This window comes from Diabrotica undecimpunctata, chromosome 5 (genome assembly GCF_040954645.1).
Source record: "Diabrotica undecimpunctata isolate CICGRU chromosome 5, icDiaUnde3, whole genome shotgun sequence".
Taxonomy (NCBI): domain Eukaryota; kingdom Metazoa; phylum Arthropoda; class Insecta; order Coleoptera; family Chrysomelidae; genus Diabrotica; species Diabrotica undecimpunctata.
Genome location: NC_092807.1, coordinates 140,348,282 through 140,373,639, shown reverse-complemented (window position 1 = coordinate 140,373,639; position 25,358 = coordinate 140,348,282). Strand labels below are relative to the sequence as shown.

The 25,358-nt window shown below is 32.3% G+C and overlaps 1 protein-coding gene across 1 annotated transcript in view; it reads right to left on the bottom strand.

The window, feature by feature from the left end:
* LOC140440810 (uncharacterized) overlaps positions 1–23,428 on the bottom strand; it is a 50,842-nt gene extending 27,414 nt beyond the window's left edge. Inside the window, exon 1 of the mRNA XM_072531173.1 lies at positions 23,272–23,428. The gene's annotated coding sequence lies outside the window, so the exon portion shown is untranslated. The remainder of the gene's footprint in view (positions 1–23,271) is intronic.
* Between the last annotated feature and the right edge of the window lie 1,930 nt (positions 23,429–25,358).

The following is a 25,358-nucleotide window of genomic DNA, read 5'->3' as shown; positions in this document are numbered from 1 at the left end:
TATTAAACACTATAAATAGAGAGTTAGAACTTACAACAACAATTAAGAAAAGAAAGACCTCGTACTTAGGCCACATAATGATAAATGACAAATATAATCTACAACAAATTATAATTGATGGGAAAATAGAGGGCTGAAGAGGTGTATGCTGAAAAGTAGGTTTCCCCGTTCGCTTAACATTTCAGTAGCATTTTCTACGATGATATGATCAAGTACAAGCAAGACGCAAAACTATCAGTAAACTAATTTAAAATAAGTTTGAGGCGAAGAGTATACGAATTTAAAAAATGATGGAAAAATCTAATTTTTAACTGGCTATCCACCCCAATAAAATCCATCGCCTAACTATCTAAATTTCCAAAAATTTCATCGGGAGCCAATTCACGCAAACCCTTTTATCGTGAGAGAGCTCATTACCTGTAAGCGGGAGCCAATTCATGTGCACCCACTTGTACATAAAGGTACTGTAACTTCTTTTATTATTCGTTGGTTTCGTGCTACGGGGTTCAATACAACAACTACAAATCTTTTCAGGACAGCAATTTGTAAAATACAGATTGCCATGATGTTCGCCAACATCCGAAACGGATAAGCATTACAAGAAGAAGATTCTTTAAGAAACTCTTTTACTGCATAATATAGTCTTTCAGATAGATAGCTTTTATCATTTTACGAAACTTAGGAGAAAATGTTGTAGATTTACATTGTAGAGAGAGATGGTTGTTTAGTTTTTTTGCCGAATATAATATACCTAGATTTCTTTACTAACTGGACGGTATCGGTAAATAAACATCAAAGGTTGAATTTCCGGTGGAGTAGTCATGATTAGATCTTGCCGGAGAAACATGTAGGTGTTTACGAATTAAACAAACAGTTTCTAAAATATATAAAGAGGGAAGCGTGATTTTTGAAGTAACTTTCTGCAATGTATTGTTCTTCTGAAGCCAAACAGATACCGTATTGCCTTTTTTTGTAATTTAAAAATAACATCAGATTGGGCAGCTGTACTAGAACCCTAAAAGGAAGACCATATCGAAGATGAGGCTCAAACAATAGGTATGTTATTTTGGAAGATGCTAAGTTGTATGATTAAATAAAATTATGATTTTTAGTGGTACTTCTAGGCGATTTATGTAACAAAACTACATTTATATACTTCCTACCCAAATGTGGTCATTTTAAAAGAAATATCTCCCGGTCTATTGTTAACTATTTTACAAGCAATATGGCAAAAATGAATACAATCAAGCTCAAATTAAACGTTTACCCAAGAAAAGACTATGAACTTTAATGAATAAAAAATTCGCTTCAAAAGTAGTACAGCAAATTTTATATATATTTCAACTAAATTAAATCTTGTCCTGTTATTCCTTAATTATTTGCATTTCTGTTTTTTTACCAGATATATCGGAACATTATATGAGATATATTACAGGTCCATTTTAATGAATACAGTTATAACAGTTAATGAAATATCTGGTTTAGTTGAACTGGTTTATCGCAGTCTAGTAGTTCCTTTTAAACATTGACTGTTAATATATTTATTTTACATAATACCTACATCTTCGCAGAGCTAGAATTATGAAAGTTTAAAACTCATATCTATAAATGTTTTTTGGTATAGTTTGCTCCCTGGACTATGTATCCTCTAACGATATTCTTCTCATTATTTTTTCATATTGTCAAATAGTGCAATATGACTTCATACATACATGAGTTTTTATTTTAACTTTATTTCTAGTCGCATCCAATGTTCCCTCTTACACTTACTTTTTACCCTATCTAAAAGGTAAAGGGGTTTTGCATGTGTAAAACCGCATGGCGACACCCCCATCGAACAAGGTTGTAACTCAAGTTAGAAATATTTTCAGATTTCAACACAGGCGAATTCACTAAAAAATTGCGAACACGTCAATATAAACTTCAGAAGAGAGCAGAAGAGATTTTTGTTTTGGTTCAGAGCAGTGGCTATACCGTTCTGAGGAGACCTAAAGAGGTCGAAATACGTATAAGCGGCTGTCGCTGCCCTGTATCAAAACAAAGATCTAATACCGTCATTATGGTTTATTACTTACTTCGTTTGGAGTACAATAAACTGAATTCACTACGAATTTTGACCAGGATGAACGGCATGTGGAATGCCATTTTAGATTTCCTTGCCGAGTAATTTATCCAGCTGTTTGTTTCGCAAGTTTTAGGAAACACAGTGGTAAAAATTTGAATTCGGTTTCGCTAGGTAGAAATCGTTTGATTTCTCTTTTTGTTTTTAGATGGCGTAGTTACGTCCGTATATAGTTATTTTGATAACTATTGTCTAGGACGGGAGAGATTTTTATTTTGGTTCAGAGCAGCGGCTATACCGTTGTGAGGAGACCTAAAGAGGTCGAAATACGTATAAGCGGCTGTCGTTGCCCTGTATCAAAACAAAAATCTAATACCGTCATTATGTGATAAACTGCAAATACTCCGTTGAAAAAAGTTGTACTTTGAAATATGGAATACTTAAGTTGAAAATGGCAGTAACACTGTTGCTCCCTATGTCAAATATTTAGTTTCTATGTATTTGACGATTAATAAGGTTTTTGAGGGAGTTACAGCTTTGTTGCACGTATTGTTAATTTATAAAGTAATCAAACATACGGTGTATCCCGTAAGTCAATCTTGTATGAATAGTTTACCAGGGAATCCGATATGTGTATGTAACTAGTACATTATTAACTTTAGTTGATATTTTTGACTATAAAAGTGTTTCAATATCGAGATATATTTTCAAAATGAATCGTAATGCGCGTATATTGGAATTAGCTTTGAAAATAGTGAAATAGACGCTGAACCTGGTAAGCAATTATTATAACCATACTTTTCTAAGTAAAAATAAGTATTTTATATATTATTATGGATATGGAACAAAATTTATTTTTTGACAAGATGGAAGACTTACGACATTGTTGCAAAAGTTTTTGATGTCACAGAAAACCCCTTATGTGCAAATATATCATATGTATCATCCGATCAAATACTTATTCAACATGGCAATGATTTAATCGAATTTAAAAGAAACTTACGGTCTAGTTGCAGCAAATTTCTAGACCTGAATGGTAGTGATGTAGAGTCTAGTAGTCATAGAGAGCCTTTCTCTGCTTATGTGTCCGAATATGCACCTTCCAGTTCTGAAGGTAAGATGTCAGTTTTTAGAATAAGTATTGCTATTTACTTTTTTCTTTTTAATAGACGACCACAATTTCCTTTTGTTACGAATTGTTAATTTCTGTTTCTATTGTTATTCTGTGGTCTTCAGGTAGATATACACAAATAGTTTTGTTGTAGGAGCAGCTATTCGGATGGACTAAAAGAAAAGAATCTACAAGAAATAGATGAGGTTGAACCAAAAACAAACCTAAATATACAAATCAACTATAGTGACAACATAATAAAACAATAAGACAACGTAACAAAATTCGTATAAGAAAAAAACGAGATATACCGGGAAAATGTACTTCTGGTCGTGAGAAAACACGCAATACCAACAATTGGAAATGTAACTTGAATGAAAGGAAAAAAAATTAGGATTGGCATTCACGAATCAACGAAGTCAACAAATCCGCGAAAGGCAAATAAAACCAGGGTGTACACAGAACTGTTCCAAAAAATGTATTCAAAAGTTATCTTAAAAATTAAAACTCAGATTTTTTTTACAATTTTTGGGACAACATCGAGTATTTATTCTACAATGAATTTAACATAAATTTCTTCAAACCCAAGAACGATCTATGCGCAACATGTGATATTTATAAAAGAGCTTCGATTAAACAAAGGGAAAGTTTACAGCTTAATTATTATACTCATTATATCGTTTATAAAACTGTGTTATGGGAATTCAAAACGCAAATTAAGTCGCTTGCTCAATGTAGTAACTCAGTAGTTAGCAAGTTTTGATCTCCAGAAGATCGTATCCAGTCCAATGTCAGAAGTTTCGGCATCATACTGTAACGAATATATTTCGCCCACCACATGGGGTATTACTATTAGGGGTAGAAGATTGGGGATAGAAATTACTGGGGGCGAAGATAGAGCAAGCAAAATAATCGTTACTTGTGCGAACGGCACTCAGGGTTTGTTAGGAAAGCTGGGGTTGTGGATAAGTAAGTGACAAGGGGTTTGGATTGGGGCAACTACAAAAATATGAAATAAAATGTCATGAATCTCTTGTTACAAATAAAACAAAAGAAAACAGGAAACACCTCTAGTAATTTAGAAAAGGCGCCACTTTGAGGTGCCTAATTATAACCATTACAACAGCTAGTTGTAACTAGAGAAATAACTAATTGAAATGCAAAACATATCTTTTTCAAATTAAACTCAAAAAAGGTTAGTTTAAAAAAAATAAACAAATGTTAATAAACAAAATTTAACATTTATTGTTGTGTCACCACAAACAGTTACAAAATAGACAGTGCAAAAATGATAACAATAGTCGCAAAATACAAAAATACAAAAAAAACTTGCATGTGTCAACTTACAGGTTTAACCTTTTCTACAAAAACAAAAATATGTCACAACAAAACAAATTAAAGCTAGCTCTTATATGTCAACATTCAATTTTGATGACAAAGAACAAATCGATTGACAGCATAACCACGCCTTTATTTACAATATAAAATACATATTATCTTATTTAAATTGTTATGAAAGCAATTACTGTTATTTAAAAGAAAAGGTCTATTTTACTATAGAAATTAAACACAAAATGTTACCTTTAATTCACATAAAATTTTGCACTGTAACTTCTGAGGATTAAACGGGATACTGGACATTACTAATATTTCTGGAACTATCTGGACACGATCGAAGAAAAACTGGATTTATTTGAGGTTGAAAGTTGAAACTGGCACCTTCTAATACAAAACTGCTTCAGGATCACAACAGGAACAAAGCGAGGTTGAAGGGGACACTTATACAAATCTTGAAAACGGGAACCATCTTATACAATGACCCGTTCCCTTCGATGGTCTCTTCAAACCTGACCAACTGCACTTAAAACTCAACACTGCTACTATACTGCACATTTTCCCATGACAGAAGACGAAAAACAAAAAAAAAACATTACGAATTAAAAGAAAAAATCGGACTTACACCGAAACCACTGCCTCTGACAGCGGATTCACTGAGAGTGATAAAATTATCTTCAAAAATTGATCGCATAAGTTGGGATAAACAAACGATGGTTGAAACGCAGATCATTTATTAGAAAACGCAATATCGGGCGGTTTGAACAAAGAAATATCGAAGAATTTGCGCCTGTGACATAAACGAACAATAAAATGATTTATTATTGACTTGGCGACGTGAAAAGAACGAAATATTATTTGTGTCTTAAATTGAAAGTTACGAACTAAGAAATATTGAAAAAATTCTTCGTTATTATAGTGCATATATAAGGGGATTTAAATTTATCACATATACGAGGGGATTCCAATAAATTTACAAATACTACAATACTATAAGCAAAAACTCGCCGTTTACAATTCTACAGTCTTTGGTTTGAGAGACAATTATTATGGACACTGCTATGTCTGAGATGAGACTGTTGGCCGAAAAGGTGCTAACGAAATTAGTAGTGCTGTATATTTATTTTTTGAAATAAAAGCAAAAAAGGGATTTACAGACTTTTTCTCCTTTTCTGATGCTTGCGGAGGAAAAAACAAAAATAAAATAGTTTTTGCTATGTACTCCTATGCAGTGAAAAAGTTTAACATTACACATTTTTGAACTAGGACATTTACAAAACGAGGGCGATTCAATGCATGCCCTGATAGAAAATGGAAAAAAAAATAAAGTTGTATATGTTCCAGACCAATGAATAACCATAATACGATGTGCCAAAACATCAGGCAAGTCTTAACTGAAATAAATCAAAAGCAAATTCTAAATTTTAAACTATTTAAGGACAGCCATATTCATATTGAAGTAGATATTGGAAGTAATAAAGTAAAATGATCTGAAATTAAATATTTATAAACGCAATGAAAATGCGAAAATAATTCACGTAAATCATAATTATGTATGACGTTCTTTTCGAAAATAATTACTGCGTTAATTTAGAACACATGCCTGGAACTCAACGTTCTTCAGCTAGGACGTCTACAAAAGATAAGAATGAGCACTATGACATAAGAATATCACTATGACATAATTACCTCCTGTTTATTCTAATTCTCTCGCCATATCGAAAGACAAATTAATATAAAGATTGAAATAGTGTTTGTATTTGTAAGTCAAATGTCATACCCGAAATATATCACCGTTACTATAAACAATTAAAATTTTGTAACCCTAAAACTATTCAACAACAAATTCCGAATAAAAACTTGAGATAATTATTTTAGTTTGTTCATAGTGGAAGAATATTGTTGTTTTTTTTTAAATTTATAATTTCCAATTAAAATTGTGAAAACTACGAGTTGATATTTTATTTAAATATACCATAAAAACAAATTTCCTCTTATTTACATTGCTAATAACTTAAAACATACAACCTTTTAACGGTAAAACGGAAAAATAGTTAACACGTAGTGTGTAAAATGGTTGTTAAGCAAATTACAACCTTTTGCTACGAAGAGTCATGTTTAATCTCAAGGTTGTATCTCAATCAAACTCAAAATTTTTAATACCTAGTTAATAAAATTACAAAACATACATCTCAAAGTTACCCTTATTATGTTATAAATATCGTATCGCATTAGTGTAAAAGATTTTAATCGTTTCGCTACAAATTATTAAAAATACATGTTTTCGTTTTTTGCCCCTTCTCTAAAATCGCTAAAAATGAGTTACAACTTTGTTCGATTGGGGTGTCGATGAAAATCCCATTTCAGAAGAGTCGATATTTAGAATCATTACATTGAAATGATATATTTCTTACCGTGTATATAGGCATTTTCTTTATAAAAAATCTCATTTGTTCCGCAATACTTAGTAATTACCTCAACTTAGTAATTATCTCAACTTAGTAATTATCTCAGCTTATTGCTTTTCACGAATATCGCAGTAGTTAATGAAGCAATGTTTTTCACTATGAGCATTATATATAATAATTGGAAATTGGAATGAATAATGAATAGCGCTATCAGTTTGACTGCCGACAAGATATTTCCGATTCTTAAGCGTATGTGTGCTTGGTGATATTATATTTTGCTCAATTCTTCACTTCCTTTAATTATATAAACGCTATCAATGCACTATTTTCCAGAATAATATTCTTGTAATTTTCTTCTCGGGTACGATTCGATTTTTGTTTTTGTTCGTTTCAGTGAGCATGTCAAGTCAAGTCAAGTCAAGTCAAATTTATTGATCACATGCGACAATATACAAAGTACATGTATGAGACAAGTCAAAGTTACATTTTACAAAGTTATCTTAAAAGTATATAAATTAATAAACACGATAAAACATACTTAAAAGTTATTTTTAGAATATGGCTCTAGCTCACAAATGTATTGATGTACACACCTCCGAAAGTTTGGTTGATGTAAATTCATTCGTATATCTATTGGTAATTTGTTAAAGAAACTTATGGCTGCATAATGTGTGCTACCTTCCAACAAAACAGAACGACGTTGTGGAAGCATAAGGTGATTGTCTCTGAATCTTGTTGAATAAACATGGTTAAATTGAAATTTATTAAATTCATAAATTTTGCTACGTAAATACATTATACACGAAAATATGTACAGACCAGGAATTGTAAGAATATTGTTTTGTCTAAAGATGCCTCTGCAAGAATCTCTAAATTTCATTTTATACATTATCCTAATAGCTCTTTTCTGAAGTACGAATATCTGCTCTAATTCAGAGGTACAACCCCAGACTTCAATGCCATATTTGGCTATTGAGTAAAAATGGGCAAAGTATACTGTTTTTAATACTGATGTATGAAAGAGACGTGAAAGAATTCTCAATGCATAACATGCGCTACTTAATCTGGATTTCAAATTAGAAATGTGGTTTGACCATTTACAATTACTGTCTAGAAGTACCCCCAGCAACTTCGTGCAGTCTGTTTTATCTATTGCTGCTTCTATAGTGGCTTTAGGGCCGTTCCTGGCGGGTATGCAATGAATGCCCCGCACGCAGGCGCTAAATTTTGGGGGCGCCAAATATTTGGTTACCATTACAAAAATATTCTCACTTCTAAAACAAAAAAAGTCAGTGTTCAGTATTTCCCCGGTAAGCGCTAAAGCAATCATTTCATCCGTTTGAGTAAAGAATGTACTATTGATAAAGAGCAACAAAAATATTATGAAATTGAAAAACAGCGATGGCGTGGAATCATTAAAAGAATGATTTGTATTGTGCAGTATTTACCTGGCCAAAATTCAGCTTTTATGGGTGACAGTACGAATCTTTATGAGGCTAATAATGGCAATTTTTTGATATTAGTTGAAATGATTGCTAAATTCGATCCAATTATGATGGAACACCTAAGCAATATTCGACGAAGGTCTATAGGGTTGTGCCGAAATATGCCTCATTACCTGAGCAATCACTTCCAAAATGAATTAATTTATGTATTGTCAAGAAATATTCAGAAAGAAATTCTGAGTTGCCTCAGAACAGCAAAATATTACTCAATTATTTTGGATGAATCTCCAGATGCTAGCCATGTTGAGCAGCTGACGGTCATAATTCGCTTCGTTTATTGTTCTCCATATGAAGTCGAAATTAGAGAACACTTTCTGGGTTTTTTCAAAGTTTTAAATACTGGAGGAGAAGGGCTCTTCAATTTTTTAAAACAAGAAATATTATCAAAATTTGAATAAACCTTGATGACATGAGAGGTCAGAGTTACGACAATGGGGCAAATATGTTTGGCAAGCATGTGGGCCTTCAAGCTCAAATTCTAAAAATTAATCCCAGAGCAATGTTTTTGCCTTGTTCAGTTCACACTTTTAATTTAAGTGTCAATGATGCAGCTAAAATTTCATATGAGACTGTAGGTTTTTTTTCAATTATTCAGGAGTTGTTCAATTTTTTTTTTCTGCTTCACCCTACAGATGGGACATTTTAAAAAGGAATATACCAAACTCAACTTTAAAATCAGTAAGTGAAACACGATGGGAAAGCAGAGTCAAAGCCATTCGCCCTCTTAGGTTTCAATTCCTCGAAATTTGTAAAAGTTTACATGATTTGGTGGAAGATAATTCAAGAGATATGAACACGAAACATTCAGCAAGGTCACTATTAGACAAAATTAAAACGTTCAAATTCATTTTTTCTATTATAATTTGGCATGATGTGTTAACAAAAGTTAATATAGTAAGTAAAATGGTCCAGAATCCAAACACAACTTTAAATGAATGCCATACAGAAATAAAAAATCTTATTATTTATTTCACTGAAAAAAGGTCAGACAAACATTTCGAGATTTTCATGAATAAGGCTGTAGCAGAAGCAGAAAAAAGTGATGTAGAGCAAACATTTCCATTATTAAGACAAAGAAAGACGAAGCTTCAATTTTCGTATGAAGGTACAGATCAAACAGTATTCGATCCACAACAAAAATTTAAGATCAGTTTTTATTTTCAAATTTTGGACACAACAACTCAATCCCTACAAAGACGCTTTGGGGGAATAGATAAGTGCCACGATTTATTTGGATTTTTGGGTAATTTTCAAAATCTAGATTCTGATGTGATTAAAAGATCATGTATGGATTTGGATTTAGCTTTACAAATTCAACATGAAGAAAACGTATGCAAAGATATTGATGGTCTTGATTTGCATAATGAAATTCTGTCATACAAAGTTCTTAACCCAATCACAGACTCTAGCAAAATTTCGGATTCGCCCATAGATATTTTAAATTATATAACAAAGAAAAATTTACAATCTTTGTTTTCAAATCTATTTATAGCCTTGAGAATATTCCCGACCCTTCCAATTTCGGTGGCATCTGGCGAAAGGAGTTTTTCAAAGCTAAAGCTCATAAAAAATTATTTAAGAACGTCAATGTGCCAAGAAAGGCTATCAAATTTGGCAGTCATTTCAATTGAAAATAAAATTTGTGAAGCCATTGATCACAATGAAATGATTAATGAGCTTGCATCTGTGAAAGCACGACGTATCATGTTGTAATTCCAATATTTGTTATTTAATTATTTTTCACTTGGTATATATGTATTATTTAATAAAGTTTTTTTGCATTGAGAGTATCTCCAAACAATATATATATTGTTTTAAAATAACCTTTTTTCTTCATTTAAATTTGAAAATAAAACCTTTTTTCAAACATGGTTCGTTTTATTTTTCTTTTTACATTCATATCGTATTTTCAATCAAAGCACAAGAACATGTTATGATATAGGTATCTTAAAAACATAATATTGGGCGCACAAAAAATCCTGCACGCAGGCGCTCACTACCCTAGAAACGGGCCTGAGTGGCTTGATGGTTTAATAAATTATTTGACGTGAAAATCATATACTTTGATTTCTCTTTATTCAAAACTAATTTGTTGGATAAGAAATAACTGTTGATGGTGGATAGTATCTGTGTGGTTTTATTTTGCAAATTTTGATCAGACGTTCATGCAATATACAAATGTTTTTGTTATTTCTTTATTTCTTTTGTTTCCATTAACTTCATTTTTACGGAGGTTTTTGTTAATATTTCGTCTGTGAAGTGTTAACTATTATTACTTACCCTTACGTGTCCGGTCTTTCTGACATTGGCCATCATCCTTGTGAATTTCTTTCCTGCGCAAAAGTTGGTCTACACTATGGATACCTATCCAGTCGTGAATGTTCTTAAGCAATGATGCTTGTTTTCCATCGACTCGTTTTCGTCCTTCTATCTGGCTCTTGGTTGCCCGTTGTCAAATATGACACAGGTTACCTCGAAGAATGTAGCCTAGATAGGAAATTTTTAAACATTTTGTGGTTCTTAAAAGTTCCCGAATAGTATTAGCCCTTTTTAGGACTTCATCATTTGGTCATTTTGCCACCTATAGTATCGGTAGAATTCTTCTGTGAATGATTTAACCGATTTCCTTATCGGGGTCCAATTGATCTGTGATATAACTTTCTTTATATTTTTCCACGATGGTGTCTGTTATGGAGAAGTTTCACTGGATATAAGAAATAGACTATTTCATGACAAAAAAGAAGATATATGTGAATGTAAGGACTGCAAGGTAATTGTCGGAGTCTGCGTCAACAAAATAAACTGGTTGTACTGGACATCAAAGTAACTAGGTAAACTAAAACCAAAATATCGGAGAGGACGCTTAGGCAGGATATGTTGGTAAAGGGTGAACCAAGATAGAAATTTGCGGATATACATAATTACCTGGGAAGCCTAATTACCTGGATATGAATATAGGTAGAGGAGAGAATGATGAGAATGACGGTGACTAAAACGTATCCCTGCTTCACTCCATGCATTCATTCGTATAATTGCTTTTCTATTTCAATATATTTTTTTTACTTTTACATTAACTTTTTATCTCCAATATAAAAAATTTATTATTCGTATGTACCGATTGTCAACTCCGTTTTTTGTAATATTTCAAAATGCCGTGATCAGAGAAAAGATGTATTTGCATGCTTTGTAGACTTCCAAAAGGCACTCGATAAATTACAACATGTAAAATTATTGTATATACCAAAAAACATATAAATATATGACAGAGCTATTCGTGTCATTAAAAATCTGTACTGGAATCAATCTGAAATTTTTAGTCTTTAGTCGTAACCCATATCTATCTGCAGAGCTTCAATTAAATGAAGTTCAAGTTGAAAAAGTTCACAAAATTACATATTTGGAAACACAATATATTTTTCTTGCGTGACTCTGATATTTTTTATGAATGGTTCAACTATACCTTTCTTTTTGAACATGTTTACTCTCACTTTAAAAACATTTATATCAAATTCAGATTCATTCACGCATGCTTTATAGACTTTGAAAAAGCATTTGACAAGGTGCAACATCAGATGCAATTATTTCAGATACTAAAAGAACATAGTATTGATGACAAAAATTTACGCCTAATTAAAAATTTAGACTTACAGCAAAGGGCAACTGTACGAGTAGACAACGAAACCTCACAAGAATTCACGATAAAACGGGGAGTACGTCAGGGCTGCATCTTATCACCGACGTTGTTCAATACTTACTCGAAAATGCTGTTCAGGGAAGCTATTGATGATTTAAGAGAAGGTATAAAAATCAATGGTAAAATCATAAACAATTTAAGATATGCGGACGATACGGTTTTGATTGCTGATAATGCGGAGGATCTGCAAACATTAATAGACCGTGTAGTGGAAGCCTGTGACAGATACGGCATGAAATTAAACTGTAAGAAGACCAAAATTCTTGTAGTAAGTAAAAACGACGTAATACAGCACCAATTCACAGCTAATAATGAACCCTTGAAAATAATCGACAAAATTACATACCGTGGATGCAGCCTAAATAAGGAATGGGACCACTCACAGGAAATAAGATGTCGTATAAAAAATACGAGAGCTGTCTTCAATCGCCTCAGGAAGATTTTATGTAATATGCACCTGAACATTGATATAAGAACACGAGTCTTGACCAAACGATTAGAAGCCTTCGAAATGTGGTACTACCGCCGCATGCTCAGAATTTCCTATATCCATCATGTTACAAACAACACCGTGATCCACCGTATTAATAAAGATCTGGAAATTATGCATATCGTGAAAATCAGAAAGATGACATACTTAGGGCATGTAATGCGCAATGAGAAGTATCAACTAATTCAACTAATTTTACAAGGCAAGAAAGAACGCAAAAAAACTCAAGGGCGCAGAAGGACATCGTGGTTGAAGAACATCAGACAGTGGGCAGGAATGACTACCATACATCTATTTAGAGCAGCTGTCAACAAAGTTGTTGTATGTCAACATCCACAGAGGATAGGCACCAAAAAAAGATCAAATTCAGGAAAAAGTTTTAAGGCATCGTTTGTTTTATATTTCACTGGACCAAGATTGTCGATATTTTAATGCTTGTGTGGTAATATTTTTTATTAAAAAATAATGTGTTCCAATATATATATATATATATATATATATATATATATATATATATATATATATATATATAACACTACAATATTGATAGCCCAGTTTTCGCTTTAACTAATGTAACACAGTTTTTACTGCACGACCTAGTGGAATACTTAGTTATTAAACAAAGCATCTTCCTCCTGTATAGTGAATAGCATACTAAATAGGCTTAGACTGGCACGTTTGCGAAAAGTTTTACAATAGTAATTGATTAATCGTTTCTTCAAGAATAACCTAATAAATAACATTTCGGTATTCCATCGGTATTCAAATTAGAAAAGTATGCATTATTACTAAGAAGCAACGGTACATTTGAGGAATGACTAAGATGAGAGTCAAGATATTATTTGCAGGGATATTGTTAAAATACCGGTTTTATTTTTGAATAAACTGCTGAATATTAAGTTATTGTGTTAACTGTAAAAAAATAAAATATATTATTTAACATTTTTTTTGTTAAAAAACAGTTCAACCGGATACAATAGTTTCGATTTTATGTAGTCAGGAATACCTTAAAAAGATAAAACAAAAGCCTAAAAACGCCTAATCGTCTAAATGAATATTTTGATTCAAACTATGTACACCTAAATTTGAACATAATAAAAGTTTATTACATTGCTAGTTAACATCTTTAAAAATAAGCCTGATAGTTCTTTATTTCATTTATAGGACTGCGTTATTTTTGGACCGCATGATTTATTTATTGTTTCACTATTTTTGTAGTGAATAGTATGTATGAATAGGCATAGTAGGAGCTCGCTCCTCTGCCCTTATTTATTATATAATAATAATAATTACATCTGCCATATAATTAGAGTGTCTACCTAATCAGGTATTCAAAATGTCGTCCGTTGTTAACTTGACAGTATTCTGAACGATGGTAGAATACGTCTATTACATTTCTCCATGTTTCTCTAGAAATTAAGGATTCATCGATAATTCTTTGCTTTAGCTCTGCATCCCTTGCTGGTTTAGTTTTATAAATTCTTTTTAAGTATCACCAATATTATAAATCCCCAATAAAAGCAATATTTTGGATTCAAATCGGGTGACGAGGAGGCCATTTAATACTACATAATCTACCAATCCATCGTCCAGGGAATGTCTGATCTAAATAATGACGGACATTTACACCAAAATGAGCTGGAGCTCCATCCTCTGTCACTTGTTAAATTTCCTTCTACAAAAAACGGCCCAATTAACTGAGTACCCACTATACCCGACCAAACATTTAATTTTTGTGGTCTTTGTGTATAGTTTTCACGTATTTATTGTGGATTAACGTCACTCCAATACCTTAAATTTTGGTGGTTTACATTCCCACAGAGTGTAAATATTGCCTAATATGTATAAGGATCCGCAATGAAAATCTGCAATAAATCTAAAAAAGTTTTACTGTAATTTATTACAGTTTTTGGTCTACCCGTCCAAATATATCTTTTATTCGTCCAGTTTCCCCAAAGCGCTTTACAATTTTACTTCACGTCACTTTAGGAATATACATCAGACCTATTCTTGCCTTTTCCCGGCCAGTGTGGAGTCCCGATCCCAGTCGCTATAAAATCCTACTTGAATTAGCGTAAAGCCAGAAGACTGGCATACGGCGGTTTAAGACCTAATTATAAAGATATATATTATCCATGGCTCATCTTACGACATTCGAGCAGCGACGTCTTCAAGGTGACCTAATTATGTCCTTCCGCATTTTAAAATATAATTTTGGTAATCTAAACACCATATTCACTTTAAATCAAGACCACAGATTAAGATGCCTTCGTTACAATTTGAAGAGGGAACAGACTACTGCAAGGTTCAGGATGAAGTTCTTGCCAAACAGAATATTTAATATCTGAAACAACTAGTGTTAACATCTTTAAAAATAAGCCTGATAGCTCTTTATTACATTTATAGGACTGCGTTATTTTAGGACCGCATGATTTATTTATTGTTTCACTATTTTTGTAGTGAATAGTATGTACGAATAGGCATAGTAGCAGCTCGCTCCTCTGCCCTTATTTGTTATAATAATAATAATTATATCTGCCATATAATTAGAGTGCCAATGCCACTTTTTGGCCAAAATAAGTTGTTAAGAGTGTGTAGTTTTAGGGTTAAAAAATAGTGTGTACTTCGTACAATAATTTATCGGTATCCTATAGTAATTAGAAATGTTATAATAACACCTACGTCACATTATGAAAATTATATTAAGGCGGGTTAACACGATCCAAAAATGCCTGGATTGCAACTTGGACCAAGTGGACTGTGTACAAGTGTACTTGTACCAATTTGGTTGCCACGGTTAAATGACTTGGATGTCAAATAACGATTGTAAAGATGGCGGAAGTGATTGTGAAAAGTGTTTTAGTTGTAACTGATATGTTGATACAAGCTTGAAATCCAGAAAAAAAAATAATAAATGATATTTTATAAAATATCATTTATTATTTTTTATAATAATAAAAGAATAAAAAAGAATAAATGCCTCATTTATAGCATCCTTATTTTTATATTCCTTTATCCGTACATTACATAATGCTTTCTTAGCTTCGTATAACTCCATGAATCTAACAATCTCCCTTTCAGACCATTTTCTTTTTGTGTTTACTTCTCGTTTTCGATTTTTCGACACCGACGCCATTTTAATTTTACAATACCACACTACTTTGATCCAAGCAAGTTGGCCAGGGTCCTACTTAACTTGAATAGAACCTGTTGATACAAGTGTACTTGGATGAACAGGTGACACGATCAAAGTAGCTTCCAAGTGGTGCGCGCACAACGTCCAGCAGACTTTAACCAAGTACACTTGGATCGTGTCAACCCGGCTTTAAAAAAATTTTATCAAAAAAAAATGATATTAAAAATATTTTAAAATATACTTATTAAGAAAAACAATATCAGGAATGTGTGTACTTTAGTATTTAATTCAAATAAACAAAATTTGAAACGTGAGAAACTTCATACAACGTTTTTGTTAATAGATGTAATTTGAATAAAATGTTTAAAGGCATATATGTCAATTAAAAAAATACTGTAAGGTACATAAAATATGAGAATGGGAATGAACTCCGACATAATAGACTACATCGAACAGAAGAGGTTAACCTGGTACGGACATGTCAGAAGAGCAGACCAAAATCGGTGGATAAATAGAATAACAGAGTGGAGCTCGATAGGAAGAAGAAAGAGAGGCAGACCACGAAGATCTTTCAGAGATGAAGTGGACGAAGCAATGAGTAAAAGAAACCTACAGGAATTGGACTGGCTAAACAAGAAAAATTGGAGAAAACGGTTGAGTGAAGGAATACAGTGAAAACTGTGGAAATCCTTGTATATATATACATAAAATATGTATATATTTATATACATAAAAGCTAATAGAATAATGTTGGATGCGTAAAAATGGCATCGAATCAATTAACGCAACCATGATTTACAATCCAAATCAAAATACCGACGACAGTAATTATGAGTATGGAGTATTTCTCTAAATTAGTGTAAAATACATTATCAGTGAAAACCGTATTTTTGCTTGTCTTCGAAACTTGCTATTAATTTTCTCAGTACAGCAGACCGTTTAAGTTAAAGCTTTCCTTCTCATCCCTATTCCAAAATAGTTACAAATTCGTGGAAATGTATTTACTATAGGTACAATTTAGCTATTCGAAAAAATACAACTATATAAGACGATTTAAAAACATACTTCAACAGCAGTATTTGCCGAAGACGATCAATAATAAAATTTTATTATCAACACTTTCATGAAATATATTATTGACGAAAAATTGTCAAATTATCGTAATTATAAACAAATTTAGTCGACTATCAAAGACTTCCCAGTTTTCGGTTCGAGTCGGGTAAAATTGCTATAACTCTTACTTACTTAATTGCTAACTTGTTTAAATATTAAATTTTAATGTAAAATTATTTAAAAATGGAGAGATTAAACAATTTGCAATACAAATTTTTAATTAGAAAAAAATATTCAATTAGCATACAATCATTCCAAAAAATGGGTATTTGTTTATAATCAAAATTAAGAGTTTCGATATATCTCATTTTTTTGCAGAAATGTTCATAGTATACGTCAAAATAAGAAATTTAAAAGAGTTAAATATAAAATTTTATTAAAATTATAAAATAAAAAGTTTTGCCTTTTTCTAGTTTATTTACATGTTCCTCCACACCAATCAAAAAATTGAAAAATTGAATAGACAAGTTGCCCAGATTTTTATTACGAACATTTGGATATCAAATTTACTTGGTTAGCAGCGAGAAATGGGTTTATCTAAAACTAAAGCATTTTTTTGGGTTCTCCTATAGGAAGTTGATAAAAATAATAAAATTCTTATACATAGAATGTATGAATCGGGAATATGTGAAAGTATCCTAGATTGGTTCAACTTATTTCTTATTGCAAACCGAAGACAATAAATTGTAATCAGACCAATACATAAGACGAAAAATTCTGTACCTAGTGTTGTCAGTTGAGCGAGGTATACCTAACAGCACAGGTTTTGTCTTTTCTTGTTTATTTTTTAATAATGAACTTTCTGTTTGTATTCCAGAATTAGATTTTACAGAATTTCCCGGTGACTGTTGAAGTATTATTTTATTAGACTGTGTTCAAACATAAAAAAACAAGCGTGGCACTTTTAAAGTCATTATCTGGCTCTTCACAAATGGGTTACTTTTTTTTTAAGTCAACAAATTAATTTTTTGTAACATTTCAATCTTTCCAATATAAGGAATATCTTAAAATAAATAATATAGTGTGATCCTTAAGTAATTATACAAAAAGAAACACATACATTGTTTTAACAAAACAAAAGATATACCTTCCTGTTAATAACTTCAAAACTCAAGAGTTTTCGAGATAATTATATTTTAAGAATCACCTGCATCACTCTGATTTAGGGCAATTAATCCAGGCAATGAAGGAAAAATAGACAAAAACATCAACACTTCTGAATATTGGTATCTTCTTCTTCTCATTGCGCCGTCTCCTTTCGAAGGTGGCGATTCAAATGGCAATTGTAGTTTTGAAAACTGCTGCGCGAAAGATCTCTGCGGATGAGCGGTCGAACCATCTCCTCAGGTCTTTCAGCCACGAGTTCTGGCGTCTTCCTACTGATCTTTTGCCCTGTACTTTTCCTTCCAGTATAACTTGAAGTAATTCATATCTTTTGCCTCTCAGCACATGAGCCAAGTATTGCATTTTCCTCCCTTTGATTATTCTTAGTAATTCTTTTTGTTTACACATGCGACGAAGTACCTCAACATTAGTAACTCTTTGTACCCATGGAATCCTCAACATTCGTCTGTATATATACATCTCAAAGGCATCTATTCTTTTTTCTATTTCAGAGTCCATTGTCCAACTTTCACAGCCATACAGTAAGACAATATGGCACAAAAATTTTTAAGTTGTGTTGTGACAATGGATACACCTTGGAATATGTCGATAATGTCGATATACTGTGGAAGATCAAAAAATGGAGATGTGGCGAGAAGGTAGAGTTTTATACACGGACAATTACTACACTAGCCGTTCATTGGCATATCGTCTGCTATACCGAAATACCCACTTAGTTGGTACACTCAGACTCTATAAGAAATATTTGCCACATGTTGTTACTGCCAAACACAACGTATTGTTACTGCCAAACTTAAAAAAGGAGAATTTGCTGCTAGCACGAGTAAGGATGGCATTAGTATTACGAAATGGAGGGATAAGAGAATTGTTTTTGTCCTTACTAGAAAAGATTCTGCATTACAGACTGTAGAAAAGACTACACGTTCTGGAAGTAACATCACCACACCCAAGTGTATAGTTGACTATAACACAGGAATGTCTTCAATCGATTTGAGCGAGCAAATGGCGTCATATAGTACAGCATTGAGACGCTGTAGCAAGTGGTATAGAAAATTATTATTTGAAATTATATGGGGACTAGCATCGTTAATGCTCATTTTCTATACAGAAATAATGATTTGAGAATGCAGAAGTTCCTTAAAATTACTGAATTTAGGGAACAGGTAATCCGTTCTATGTTGCAAAAATACGTAACTGATGTACCACCACCGCCAAATCCGCGTAATTTTGGACATAAATTCATTCAAAAAATGATTGGAGATCCAGCACGAAAAACTAAAGAAAGATGTTCGGAAATTTACAAAAAGTATGGCAAAAAATGAATTGTGGTTGACGTAAAAATCAAATTTGCAACTCAAGTACAAACAAACTGTGTATTCTATAGAAAATACTGGCTCACAATATATGGTCGACTGGTGTGTCCTATAGGTTTAGTCCTAAACACTGGCAGTCAACTTGTTAATCGAGACAAGACTTATTTTTAGTTGTCAAAAGCGTTCGTAACATTAGCCTACTATGTTAGGATTTCCCGTAATGCATTAAATTGGGGTTGTCTAATGATAACATCAAAACTGGCTTCAAATAAAACATTTCGCAACCGTAACAAAACATTTGGTGGTGTTACATATCCATCTTTGAGCTGTTTTTATAAGAATAAACTATTAATTATTATGATTATCTACGTGTATTCAGTGATTTAACGCACAAATATCAACTAAGAATTATTATGCAGCTAATTTGTAAAATACGATTGTCTCGAAAACTGTTGAGTTTTGAAGTTATTAACAGGTATATCTTTTTTTATTTCACATATGTGGCGTCCTCTACCAGCTACATCAAAGTATTCATCAAATTATAATTCTTAATACTCAAAAGCCCCCAGTTATAAGTTTTTATACATAAATGTCCACAAACATTAAAGTTATAGCGAAAAATAAAATTTTTAATTTCAACTTTAAGACTGGTTATGATGAAATCAAATATATTATGCTATTTAATTTACCAAATAATGCAAAAGAGTTACTTCTAAATATTTTTAATCAGATAATTAGAGAAGGTTCTAACATTTCGGCCTTCAAACATATTATTGTCGTTCCTATACCCAAACCTGGGAAAAATCCAAAATTAGTTGAAGCTTACAGACCCTTATCTTTATTATCTTGTGTACAAAAAACTCTAGAGAGAATACTTAAGGCTAGGCTAGAATGGTGGTTACTAGAGCAGAACCTTCTACCCAAAGAACAATACGGATTCAGGAAAGGTTTTGGTACTTTGGATGCATTGGCTTCCCTAGTTGTAGATATTCAAAACAATTATTCCCGGAACAATTACTTACCGGTATTATTTCTTGATATAGAAGGTGCTTATGACTCTGTGTGTCTAACAGCACTCAAAGAAAAAATGACAAGAATATTTCAAATTCCAGCCCAATTTGCTGATAGTATTGTTAATCTTTATTCAAAAAGATTAGTTTATTTAAGAAAAGAACAAATGCTCATAGGTCCCAGAATCGTAAACAAAGGATTACCTCAGGGTTCTGTATTGAGGCCCAGCCTGTTTAATTTGTACGTAGCGGATTTGTACAATATTAAAATAAATAACATACCATTCAACCGCATACAATACGCATATGATTTCTGCATTTACACAGAACACAAAGAATATAAAAAAGCAATCAAAAACTTAGATAGTATCTATCAACTACTTCAAAAAGAGCTTTATAAAAACAATTTTGAATTATCTTGTAATAAATCTCAGGTTTGCATTTTTACCAGACATTATAAACCTAACGATCAAATAATTAAATTAGGAGAGCATCAATATCCACTAAAAAATAAGGTCAAATATTTAGGGATGACACTTGACAAACATTTGACTTGGAAGGATCACATTGAGGATATGTTAAACAAATGCAACAAGGGAATAAATTTTCTTAAATCGATTAATAAAACGTGGTGGGGTGCTGATGTAGACGTAAATTTATTATTCTACAGAGCGTATATTCGCTCCATTTTGGATTACGGAAGCATATTTTATGGATCAGCCAGTAATGTATTGCTAAATAAAATTAACGTAATACACAATTCAGCTCTACGTACATGTTTAGGTGCTATGAAGTCCACACCAATTCAACCCTTGTATTTGGAAGCCTTGGAACCACCTTTAAATATCAGACGAAACTTCCTGACCGAAAAATTTCTGGTAAAGACATATATAAAAAATCAATCGTTATACACAAAGCTCATCCCTCTGAATTGCTATGATTTGTCTACTAAATACTGGGAAAAAAAGAAATCGCCTTTAGTCTGCGAAGCTTTGCAACATAATATGGAAGCATTAAAAGAGATAGATAAAGCTACGTTTACACTTCAAAACATCTCATATGCAACATATCATGGTTCAAATGCAGATATCATGGTACCAAAATATAGTGACAGTATACACATAAATAGAAAGATTATTCACTCAATATTATCAGAATTCGAAAACTCCGTCGTTATATATACCGATGCCTCCAAATCATCAAACGGCACTGGATGCGCTTTTTTTTATCCCATTGGAACGAATAGAGCGCACGTTTAAGTTGAACTCCCAGATCTCTATTTTTTCAGCAGAAGCTCTTGCAATATATGAGGCCTTACTTTATGCAACAGAAAGTAACTCGGACCATATAGTGATATTATCAGATTCTTTATCAGTTTTGACCTCTATTGGGAAACCGGGATTGCCAAATACGTACAGTTGCCCTTATATTTACAAAATTAAGGATATCAAACAAAAGTTAGTAACAAGGGGCAAAAATGTACTTTTTGTTTGGATTAAAGCACATATAGGTTTGGAAAATAACGAACATGTAGACCAATTAGCAAGAGAAAGTATTATGTCTGGTAGAGAAACTTCGTATAAAATCACGGCTTGCGACTTTCTGGCTTCCTTAAAATTAAGATTATACCAAAGGTGGGATAATATATGGAAGGAATATTCCATTGTTAGCCCAAATAGATACACTTCTCTTCAAACAGATATTCCTAAAACTCCTTGGTATAAGTTTTTTAATGTACCTAGAAAATATGTTACCACGATCATAAGACTGAGATTTGGGCACGCTTGTTACCCCAAACATTTATTTAAACTTAAGGTTTTAGATAACGATCAATGTGAATTTTGTACAGAAGAAGGAAACCTAGATCATATATTTTTCAGTTGCCCCAGAAATATTATAACTTCATCCAGATTAATAAATAATTTACTACCCAATTGTTTAAATTCCTTTCTTACCGTGGCCTAGTGTTGTATGTAAAAAAAATGCCTTGATGGGCCCCTAGGCGAGAAGAGAGTGACCCTGTTTACCTGTTTACTGTTTTGTAAATACATTTATTTTAATATAAACTCAGACAATCTTTTTTGTACCATGTTGAGTCTGGCTGAATGACTAAAAGTCTATGCCAAAAAAAAAAAAACATTATCAACATTTTATTAAAGCAAGTTGACGAAAATCATAATATTTTAAAGTGTATAATCTATTACTTCTTATTGTACAATTACTTAGGGACCACCGGTATATTCCAATGACGAAACAGTTTAAAGTAAGAAAGCGCTGTAGTTTTTGGAGCTGGTACTCGATGAAAACCAGGGAAATTCAAAATACCCTCTTTAAATTAAATAGAACATTCTGATTGCTACCTTTGAAACAGTTCTCAGTCAAGACAGCCGAACTATGTGCTTATATTACAAAAATATCGTTAGAGAAATATTAATGAGGAGCCCCAGCATATTAAAGAAATACAAAATATAGTCGAAACCATTTATAGTATATATATATATATATATTTTGTAACATTATCCTTGGATAAATAAAAATAAATCTAACTAGGATAAAACAAATATTTTTATAATTATATATATATATATATATATATATATATATATATATATATATATATATATATATATATATATATATATATATATATATATATATAACACCAGAAATAAACACTATTTTTTCTTTAAAAATTAGACCTGAAAGTTCGAAAAAACTTTACTATAAGAGTGAGCAGTAGGCTCGATACATATTTTAAACTCCCCTAAAATCTCAAATCGAGCGGATGGCACGAATATTTTTGAAAACAAATTCTAAGCAATTCCCTTTTAATTAATAATTTAACTTTTTTTTATTATTTATTTATGTTTCCTTTTATATATTTTTTTATGAAATCCATAACACGTTGATAATGTATTCCAAATTTTAAGAAAATAAATATAAGTATTAATAGAAAATGGTAGCCCTACCTTGTAAGGTTATCGTAGATCTTTCAAATACCGCCACTCACAATCTTCTACCGTGAAACCCGAGGTACTTCTTCAGATTATGATCTTCGCTCAAGCGTTTTATATTCCACCACCTCCTCGAAGATGACTCTTCGCATACACCAAACACACACGCAAACTTCGCCGTGAAAGATGTTGATGGGCAAGTTCATGGCTTTCGTAGAAATGTGTGTCTGTAACTATATGTGTTTGTCTTCTTCGACTTCTTCGAGGGTCAAGTACGTTTATGCAACGGAGTTATTACATCGGAAGGTCGCTGGAATGTATATCGTGATAGAACAAATTCTTTATTGTAAAAAAAAAGGATTATGTCTAATAAACATTTACAATACATCAAGAACAGTTGGTATTTATAAAATATTTGTTGGAAAGGCAAGAATATTCAGGAATATTCTATAAAATATGTTTATTTCACAAAACAGCTAACTATCAAACATTTAATTTTCACTCTAATAAAAAACTTTAACATCGAATTAAGAACTTCCGTTGTAATTGGTACATATTTAATTAAATTAAAAATCTAATTGGATTACAATAGTTGATTTTATGTCCAGAACGAACGATTTCGGACTTACCAGATAATCTTCAGTGAACTTTGAAGTACTTACGCTAAAAACCGCAAAACCAAAAAGTGGATGGGTTTAAAGAATACGTGTTTAAAAGTATTAAATTAAACAACATAATGCCGATGATTATGGATATAACTATCCGGGAATAGTATGTACCTACTCTAAAAAGCGTCAATCTTGGTCTGCAATGTGAGTGCTGTTTCGAGTAGGGACATACCGTTCCCGATAGTTGTATCCATATTCATCAGCATTATGTTGTTTAATTTAATACTTTTAAGTACGTAGTCTTCAATTTAAACCTATCCATCATGTGGTTTTTCGGTTATTAGCAAGTACTTCAATGTTCACTGACAATGGACTGATAAGTCCGAAATCGTTCGCTGTATGGTATACAGGCAACTCCCATAAAATTATCCATTTTAAGCTTATAATAAAATTAAATTTATCACCCTTCCAGCAAAAATAATTTGCAAAAAGACTATAATTAACAAAACTAGAAAGGGATTTCATCTTAGATAAAACAATTATTGTTGCATCTGCGGATAGTGCTATTACAATCCTCCTCCTAAGTGCCTTCTCTGTTGAGGTTGGCGATCAATATGGCAAATTTCTCTCTATTCTGGGTTTGATGAATTAATTCATTTCCTTTTGTGTGGGTCCAATCTCTGATGTTTCGTAGCCAAGATTTTTTCTTTCGTCCTATGCCCCTTTTACCTTCAATTTTGCCTGGAGCTCCTCAAATTCTCTATGGCGCATTATGTGTCCTAGATATGACGTCTTTCTAATTTTGATAGTATTGACCAGATAAGGGCGTGTGTTCATTGCTCTCCGTACTTCTTCATTCGTAGTTCTGCTGGTCCAGCTTATTCTTAGCATTCGGCGGTACATCCACATTTCAAATGAATTTAATTTGTTGACGCCATACTGTTTTAATATCCAGGTCTCACAGTCATATAGTAATAGAGACCACACATAACACTTTAGTGTTCTCAATCTTATTGAGACTGATAGTTTGAGATTACAGAGCATTTTACGCATATTCATGAAACCAGATCTTCTATTTCAATGCGTCTTCTAATTTCTTTTGAGTGGTCTAGTTGTCTATTTAGTTCTCTGCCCAGGTATATGAAGCTTTGCGAACTCTGAAGGGTGATACCATTTATTTGTATGTTAGGTGTAACTTATTCATGGGGGTTTTTGTGGAATACCAGAATTTTGGTTTTGGAAAAGTTAATGTCCAAGCGCAGCCTGTGACTTTCTTCTGATAATATGTTCATCAATATTTTTAGTTGGTCTTCTGTTTCTGCTAATACTACGGTGTCATCGGCATATCTTATATTGTTAATGATGATTTCATTGGCTCTGGTACTTTCAGGGCGATCTTCAAGAGAAGCTCTAATTATTTGTTTGGCATATACATTAAATAATAGGGGGGGATAAAATGCACCCTTCACGCACTCCTCGTTCTATGTTGATGTA